Here is an 8,822-nt window from a genome sequence, read left to right as displayed (position 1 = left end):
ATAGTCATGATAATAGTGTTATTGATAATAATGATCATGATAATAATAATTGTAATTACAATAAAAAAAAACATCAACATTAATATCAAAGATGGATCTATGAATGATTCCAGTGTGTTCAAGATGCGGTTTATCACTTAACATCACGAATTCGCCTTGCAGCTGAAGCATCCATTCCCGAAAGTAGCGGGCAGTACCGTCGACTTCCGGTTCCATGGTGGTCTGATGAATACCAACAAGCTGTTAGAGCTGAAAAGCTGCATTAAGACAGTTGAAACGATGCCCCAGCGATGTAACCTGGATCAATTATAAAAAGACCCCAGCCAAGGCCAGGCGAGTGCTAAAGGAGGCTAGACGGACTCGGGGATCCCTTTAGCATGGGTATGGGACAAGGTGCGTAAGATCACTAGAAAGAGCACATCACTGGCACCACCTGCTTTGAAGATAGATGGCATAATTCTCACAGACAAAAAAGATGTTGCAAATAAGCTAGCTAAATCCATGGCAGAGATCTCCTCTGGAGCATCTTACACTGCCCGATTTTCCACTCTTCGGGCTGAACAGGAACGACACCCAGTTCGTTCTCAGTACGACTGTAGCAGAACTTCCCTACAACTTTTTTGCACAAGGAGATGGACTCTGCTTTGCGGCTCTTTCATAAGAATGCCCCAGAAAGTGACGATATTCCATACCAAATGATATCTCACTTACCAGAGAGCTCCCAAAAATTCCTGTTGGACCTATTCAATAGAATTTATAGGGAGGGCACAGTGCCATCCACATGGAAAGAGGTTATAATCATTCCTGTCCTTAAACCTGGCAAGGATGCTTCAATACCAGGGAATTACAGACCAATTTCTCCTGCATTTTCAAGCTGATGGAGAAAATGGAAAACTTCAGGTTGACATGGCTGCTAGAAAGGGAAAATGTGCTGACCCCATATCAATATGGATTTAGAAACTGCTGTACAGAATTCCTTCACACAGTGGCATCACATTTTAGCAGTCTTCTTTGACCTTCTGAAAACGCTTGGAAGCCTGGCATACTCAAAAAGCTGTATGACATTGGTTTAAGAGAAGGATTACCTACCTTCATACAAAACTTTCTTGCTGATAAGAAGTTTAGAAACACTTTTTCTAACCTGGAACATCAGCTGGAAGGGGTCCCACAAGGGAGTGTCTTAAGTGTGACCCTGTTTCCATTGCTATAAATGACATTGGAAAGGTTGCTCCAAGTGTTGTCTCATGTAATCTGTATGTGGACGACTTTACACTGTACTGCTCAGGAGGAAGCTTACAGGATGTGCAAGGACACATGCAGACTGCAATAAATCAGGGTGTGCAGGAAAATTCCATACTTCCCTCTATTTAGGAGCAAACCCACTGCAATTTGTCCAAGAGGTGAAGTACTTGGGTTTAATTTTTGACTCAAGGCTTACATGGGTGCCTTACATCAAACAGTTAGAGGTGAAGGCTACAAAAGTGCCTAGAATTTCGCGGGTTCTTTCACATCTATCTTGGGGTGCAAATTTACCTGAGGGCTTATTCATAGTAAACTTGACTATGGATATGAGGCTTATTCATCTGCAACTCCCACTGTCCTCCTGATGTTGGACTCGGTTCACAATGAAACTCTCAGAATCTGTACAGGGGCTTTTAGGTCTTCACCTGTGGAGTCCCTGTATGCTGAGAGTGGAGAACCACCTCTTTCATTACACCGAGAATACATGAACCTGATTTACTACACGAGACTAAAAAGGATTTCCGGGATCTCCAACATCCATACTAGTTTTCAACCCCCTTGAGGATAGCCGATCCTATGGTAGGAGAATGAGGAATCTTGTGGAAGATCTTATTTTAAGTCTCGTAGGAGAATGAGGAATCTTGTGGAAGATCTTATTTTAAGTCTCGTAGGAGAATGAGGAATCTTGTGGAAGATCTTATTTTAAGTCTCGTAGGAGATGAGATGGAGATACTTGTGGAAGATCTGTAATTTAAGTCTCACTAAGGTTCTGGCTGTTGGAATTCCCTAGTTCCCCCCTTGGACTAATCAAGTCGAGCTGGATTTGGGAAAGGGGAGAGATCCGAAGCAGAAGTCAAAAGTTAAGATGACTAGAGATCTTACAAACCATTCTATTGTGATATATTGTGACTCTTGTAGTGCCTTGCGAGCAATCATGAGCTTAAACTCGTCACATCCAGTAGTGAGGGAGGTTCAAGATTGGCTTCCACTGATGTCAACACAAAAAAAATGTGTAACATTCTCGGACCAAAGACATATGTACTTGTCTCCCCTATATACACTGAAAAATGTATTGGGGGAGGATTGTGATATAGAGGGGGTCTTACTAGTTTCCTTAGGGAGACTAATATTTTCAATAAAATTTAATTATGCATGTTTATGCAATAATTTTATACACTTAGAGCATAATATTTATGCTTTGATTTTTAGTCTATTTATTGTTATTTGTAAGATATTTATTGATAGGTTTTTAAAGTTTTAAACATTTTAACATTTCTATTTAACAAGGTATTCGCTGCTAATGAGCTTAGCTGTTAACACGGCAGATAATTTTAAATAATCAGTCAATCAATCTTGTACCCCATCATTTCCCATCTAGGACTGGCAGGTGAGCTTGCACTCCCACAACTCATCAAAAAGTCCTGGGAAACTTCCACTCAAAGCTGGAAGAGGGCTATCATAGTTCCCATCCCAAAACCAAAGGAGCCAGGGAAATACCGCCCCATCTCTCTCCTCAGCTGTCTGGGCAAGATGGCCGAGAGGATGGTACTAAACCGACTCCGATGGAAAATGGGACCCCCACATAAACACCTCCCTGGGTTCACAATGGGTATGAGCACAGCACACAGCATAGCTACGCTCTTAAGCACAATTAGCAGTGGCACATCTGTGGTAGTATTCCTAGACCTGGAGAAGGCTTTTCATTTAGCAAGTCCTCTTGCTATTCAGGGGAGCCTGATCCAGAAGGGAATCAGAGGAAAGCTCCTGGCTTGGATAGGTGACTTTCAGGAACAGAGCTAAAGTTGGATTCCAAGGTCACCTATCACAGCATATGCCACTAGAAAATGGAATACCACAGGATGGGGTTCTCAGTTCAGCCCTATTTAGCACCCTAATGTCCTGTATCCTTAACATATACCTCCCAGTTGGGTGCAAGATTGATTGATTATTTGAAATTATCTGCCACATCAACAGCTAAGGTCATTAGCGGCAAATACCTTGTGAGATAGAAATATTAAAATATTAAAAAATCTATCAAGAAATATCTTGCAAATAACAATAAATATATTAAGAACCAAAGCATAATATTATGCTCTAAGTGTATAAAATTGCTGCATAAACATTATGCAAGTTTAAATCTTATTGAAAATATTAGCCTCCCAAAGGAAACTACATTTTTCAGTGTATATGGGGGAGACAAGTACAAGTCTATGGTCTGAGAATGTTGCACATCTTTCCACTACATGTGCAATCGTTAATAGCTCTTGGCATCCCTCACAAAGTGCTTGACTTTTAGCCATCATCGGCCCATGAGTCCGTCTAGTGTGCCCGATTCTTAGTCTTGTTAATGCAACTTCTACTTTTCGGTTGGGATGGATGCTGGTCACTCAACTACCAAGGTCATCTCTAATCTCTCGCAGTTTGTTTCTGGAGGTATGCCTCCATTATTCCTTCCATTTATTGCGAAGACAACTCCTGATACTGGGTTTCAGGTCAGTGTTTGTGGGAGAGGAAAATGAGCATCACAAGGCTGAGCGGCAGCTGCCTTAGCCTTCTGATCAGCTCACTCATTCCCACTGATACCAACATGTACTGTCACCCAACAGAGTTATCTTTTTACGTGTTAATATCAGTGCAAACCAATCTTGAACCTCCTTCACTATTGGATGTGATGAGTTTAAGTTCTTGATTGCTTGCAAGGCACTACAAGAGTTACAATATATTACAGTGGAATAGTTAGTAAGATCTCTAGTTATCTTAACTGCTACAAGAATGGCAACTGAGTCTGCAGTGAAGATTGTGATTTCGAACCATCTGTATATATTGCATCTGGTCCTTTGAACATAGAAATGTACTGAAGAAATCTCTCTCTGACTTCTGGATCTCTTCCTTTTATCAATTCCGACCAAAACCAGCTTGACTTGATTAGTCCAAGAGGGGAATTGGGGAATTCTAACAGCCAGAACCTTAGTGAGATTTAAATTAAGATTAGCTTAATTAGGATCAGCTATCCTCAAGGGGGTTGAAAACCAATCTGGATGTAGGAGATCCCGGAATCCTTTGTAGTCTCGTGCAGTAAATCAGATTCATGTAGTCCAGCTGTAATGAAAGAGGTGGTTCTCCACTCTCAGCATACAGGGACTACACAGATGAAGACCTAAAAACCCCAGAACAGATTTTGAGAACTTCATTATGAATTGAGTCCAACATCTGGAGAACAGTGGGAGTTGCAAATGAATAAGCCTCACATCCATACTCAAGCTTACTACGAATAAGTGCACGGTAAAGCCGCAGAAGCATTGTCTGGTCTGCACCCCAAGATAGATGTGAAAGAAACCACAAAATACTAAGTGCTTTTGTAGCCTTCACTTTTAACTGTTTGATGTGAGGCACCCATGTAAGCCTTGAGTCAAAAATTAGACTCAAGTACTTCACCTCTTAGACAAATTGCAGTTGGTCTGTCCTAAATAGAGGGAAAGATGGAACTCTCCACGTTTTTGGAAATGTATAGCTATGGTCTGACTTGGGGAAAATTTGAATCCATGATATGTTGCCCACTGTACAACCTGATTTATTGCAGCCTGCATGTGTCCTTGCACATCCTGTAAGCAGTACAGTGTAAAGTCATCCACATATAGATTACATGAGACAGCACTTGGAACAACCTTTACAATGTCATTTATAGTAATGGCAAACAGGGTCACACTTACGACACTCCATTGTGGGACCCCTTCCAGTTTGGAGAAGCTGTTTCCCACCCAAACTCTAAACTTCTAAACAAGGAAGCTTTGTATGAAGGTAGGTAATCCTCCCCTTAAAGCCCTCATAACGGAAGCCGCCTTGCCACGGTGGGGGGGCTTGAGGTCCCAATGATCTGGTGAGCCGGACCAGAGGGCTACCCATACTGGAGGGGTCACCAGTGAGGGATGAGACAAAATGGCTTCCTGGTGCACAAAGGCCTATGAGAGGGGATGGTGCACCCACCCCTGGTTCTTTCCATCTTGCACCAGGGAGAACTCTCCCACGTGTGTTTGCAATGCGTGGCATCCTGTATTACCAGGAGACAGGAGTCCTGGATGTTGAGCAATGCTGCACCCTGCAGCTAGCAGGGTGCTGGTTAGACGGGTGGCTTGATGAAGACCCGGTCAAGTCAATCGGCTGGTCAAATATGGCTAGGGTCAAGCAGATACTGTTCAGTCGGTAGCGCATAGGTCCTGCGACTGCCATCAGTACTGTAATAGTGGCTGCGTATATTTCCTCATTACCCGTGGCTGTTGGGAGATTTTGAGCCCTAACTATAGCTTCCCCTCATTGGACTCGATGGTGGGTGGGGGGTGAGGAAATGAAGAATTCTAATTTGTATGAGTACTACAAATTTACAAAGATCTAGCTCTCTCCCTAGTGACCTACACAATCCCCCAACCATTCCCTCTGGAACATTACATGTTGTCACTCTGGAACCTTTCCAGCTTCCAAAGGGCAAGAATGGGAATCGTAACGGTTCCCAGGCTCCCAAACCAGGTAAGAAGGGGAAAAGTCCTCCTCAATCCAACAAGGAAATCTTACCTGGTAAATATGAGAGTATATCATATAGTAAGTACCTAGAAGTGAAAACCATTGATGGTGTATCAATCATGGATCTTAATATTTTTGAAGTACATTGGAAAATATTTGAGGTATGTCAACGTGATCCTCGCATCACCCCACAGCAAGATGGTAGCCTAATAGTTGAGGTTTCATCACCTGATGAGAGTGACTGTCTGCGTGCGATATGTGACATCCCTGGGGCTCAAGTTTCCTGTTCTCACAAAATACTCAATCAGTGTAAGGGAAATGTCTTTTCCCGAGATCTTATGAGGTATTCTGAGGAGAAATTGTTAGAGGAACTAGAGAATTTTAATGTAGTGGCAGTAAAACATTTTAAAAAGAAAGTTGATGGTTTGGAATAGTCGACACCAGCTCTCCTTCTAACTTTTAACACGTTAGTCCTTCCAGAATCAGTTAAGTTGGCATGGTACCACCTCAAGGTAAAGCCATATGTGCCCAACCTATGCGGTGCTTCCACTGCCAGGGTTATGGGCATGGAGCCAACTCTTGCCGTTTTAAGGAAAATGGACAACCAAGAGTATGTGTAAAGTGGTACAACAGGTCATCAAGGAGATGACAACTGTCCAGATCCAATATGCTGTTACCACTGCAAAGAAGTTCATGAAGCTTTTTCAAAGCAATGTAAAAGGTACAATTTTGAAAAAGAAGTATTGGTAAGAAGGAGCAAGGAGAAAGTTAGTTTTCCAGAGGCAAAGCGATGTGCCCGTGTGCTGTTTGCACAGCCAGGTAAATACTTTGCTTCGGTTCTAGCCCATCCTCCTTCCCACCAACCCTTACCCTCTGGTGCTTCTTACACCACACACTCTGCCACTTCCTTTAAACCTCAGTCCCCAATTGCTGAAACTGCCTCTGGTGAATTTCACCAGAAACGGAGTAAGAGCGAAGGGTCTATTGAGGAGACTCCTACTCCCAAAGTAAGGTCTTTGGAGCCATCAGGTAAGGCTCCAGAGGCCTCAACGGTGACAGCTCCAGCTGCCATCACATCCACAGGGGCCTCCGCTACTAGGCAGAATGCCCCTGAAGCAAAGACTCAGGTATGCACTTTGCCCAGGCAAAGAAATCCTGAGCCTGTTCAAAAGACTCTTTTCAAAGTGGGGTCTTTGGTGCCGTCAGGAAGGGCTCCAGGGGCCTCAACAGTGACAGCTCCAGCTGCCATCACATCCACAGGGGCCTCCACTGCTAGGCAGAGTGCCCCTGAAACAAAGTCTCAGGTCTGTTCTTTGCCCAGGCAAAGAAATCCTGTCTATCAAATGGCCTGTCAAAAGGAAGCCTGTGGAAACTAGTTCCATGGGTAAACAACCCCTTAAAAGATTTTCCCAAGATCCTGGAAAGGGACAGCCTAAAGGTGCTGCCAAACACCTTATGAATAGGTAGTTTGGAGAACTGGATATCCTAATCCAGTGGAACTGTCAGGGAATTCATGCAAAATGGGAAGAACTGCAACATCTGATAGCTTACAAGAGATTATGACAAGGGAAAATCATCCAGTTTCCCTGACAGGATTCCAAATTCAAGACCATTATGGGACCTTTGATAATGGACCTCATGGAGGAGTAGAAGTACTGGTACATCAGGATATTCCCTTCCAGGCCATTCACCTGCAGACAACACTGTAGGTGAAGACTGTGAGAATAGGCTTGATACGACCTTACACTGTTGCATCTGTCTACCTTCCTCCACATAATCTCAACATAGATGATTTGGAAGATCTACTTGGGCAGTTGCCACATCCATTTCTACTCTATTCAATGGTCGGCATCACCTCTGGGGAGACACTTTGTGCAGTCCTCGGGGAAGGGCCTTGGAGTCTTTGTTCTTAAGAGTGAACAGTGACATTCCCACACATTTCCAAATTCGAACTGGGACATTCTCCAATATAGACCTGTCAATTGGCTCACCTGATTCAGAGATGAATTTCACTTGGCAGGTCATTACATGGAAGTGACCACTTTCCAATACTTTTGCAGGAGGTGAATGGTATTCCAGCTAATGGAGTGCAGAGATGACGACTTGAACATGCAGACTGGAATCTTTTTAGATCAACTGCAATATTTTAAGGATCTGTGAATGATTTTCAGTGTGTTCAAGATGCTGTTAATCACTTCACATTACGAATTCACATTGCAGCAGAAGCATCCATTCCGAAAATTAGCGGGCATTACCGTCGACCTCCAGTACCATGGTGGTCTGATGAATGCCAACAAGCTGTCAGAGCAAGGAAAGCTGTAATAAGGCAGTTGAAACGACGCCCCAGTGATGTAACCGTGATCCATTACAAAAAGACCCGAGCTAAGGCTAGGCGAGTGCTAAAGGAGGCCAGACAGACATCATGGAGACAGTATGTCTCCTCGATTAACTCTGGGACCCCCTTAGCATGGGTATGGGACAAGGTGCATAAGATTGCTGGAAAGAGCACATCACTGTCACCACCTGCTTTGAAGATACATGGCATAATCATCACAGACAAAAAAGATGTTGCTAATGAGCTAGCTAAATCTATGGCAGAGACCTCCTCTGGAGCATCTTACACTTACCAATTTTTCCACTCTTCAGGCTGAACAGGAATGACACCCAGTGTCGTTCTTCAGTAAGACTGTAGCAGAACTTGCCATTCTTGTGCAAGGAGAATGCCCCAGGAAGTGATGATATTCCATACCAAATAATATCTCACTTACCAGAGAGCTCCCAGAAGTTCCTGTTGGACCTATTCAATAGGATCTACAGGGAGGGTACAGTACCATCCACATAGAAAGAGGCTATAATCATTCCTGTCCCTAAACCTGGCAAGGATGCTTCCACACCAGGAAATTACAGACCAATTTCTCTCACCAGCTGCATCTGCAAGCTGATGGAGAAAATGGTAAATTTCAGGTTGACATGGCTGCTAGAAAAGGAAAACGTGCTGACCCCATATCAATATGGGTTTAGAAGATTGAGATCGACCACAGATGCATTTGTAATGATGGAAACTG

Source organism: Penaeus monodon, chromosome 17, assembly GCF_015228065.2.
Source record: "Penaeus monodon isolate SGIC_2016 chromosome 17, NSTDA_Pmon_1, whole genome shotgun sequence".
Classification (NCBI taxonomy): Eukaryota; Metazoa; Arthropoda; class Malacostraca; order Decapoda; family Penaeidae; genus Penaeus; species Penaeus monodon.
Note: the sequence above shows the minus strand (reverse complement) of the source record.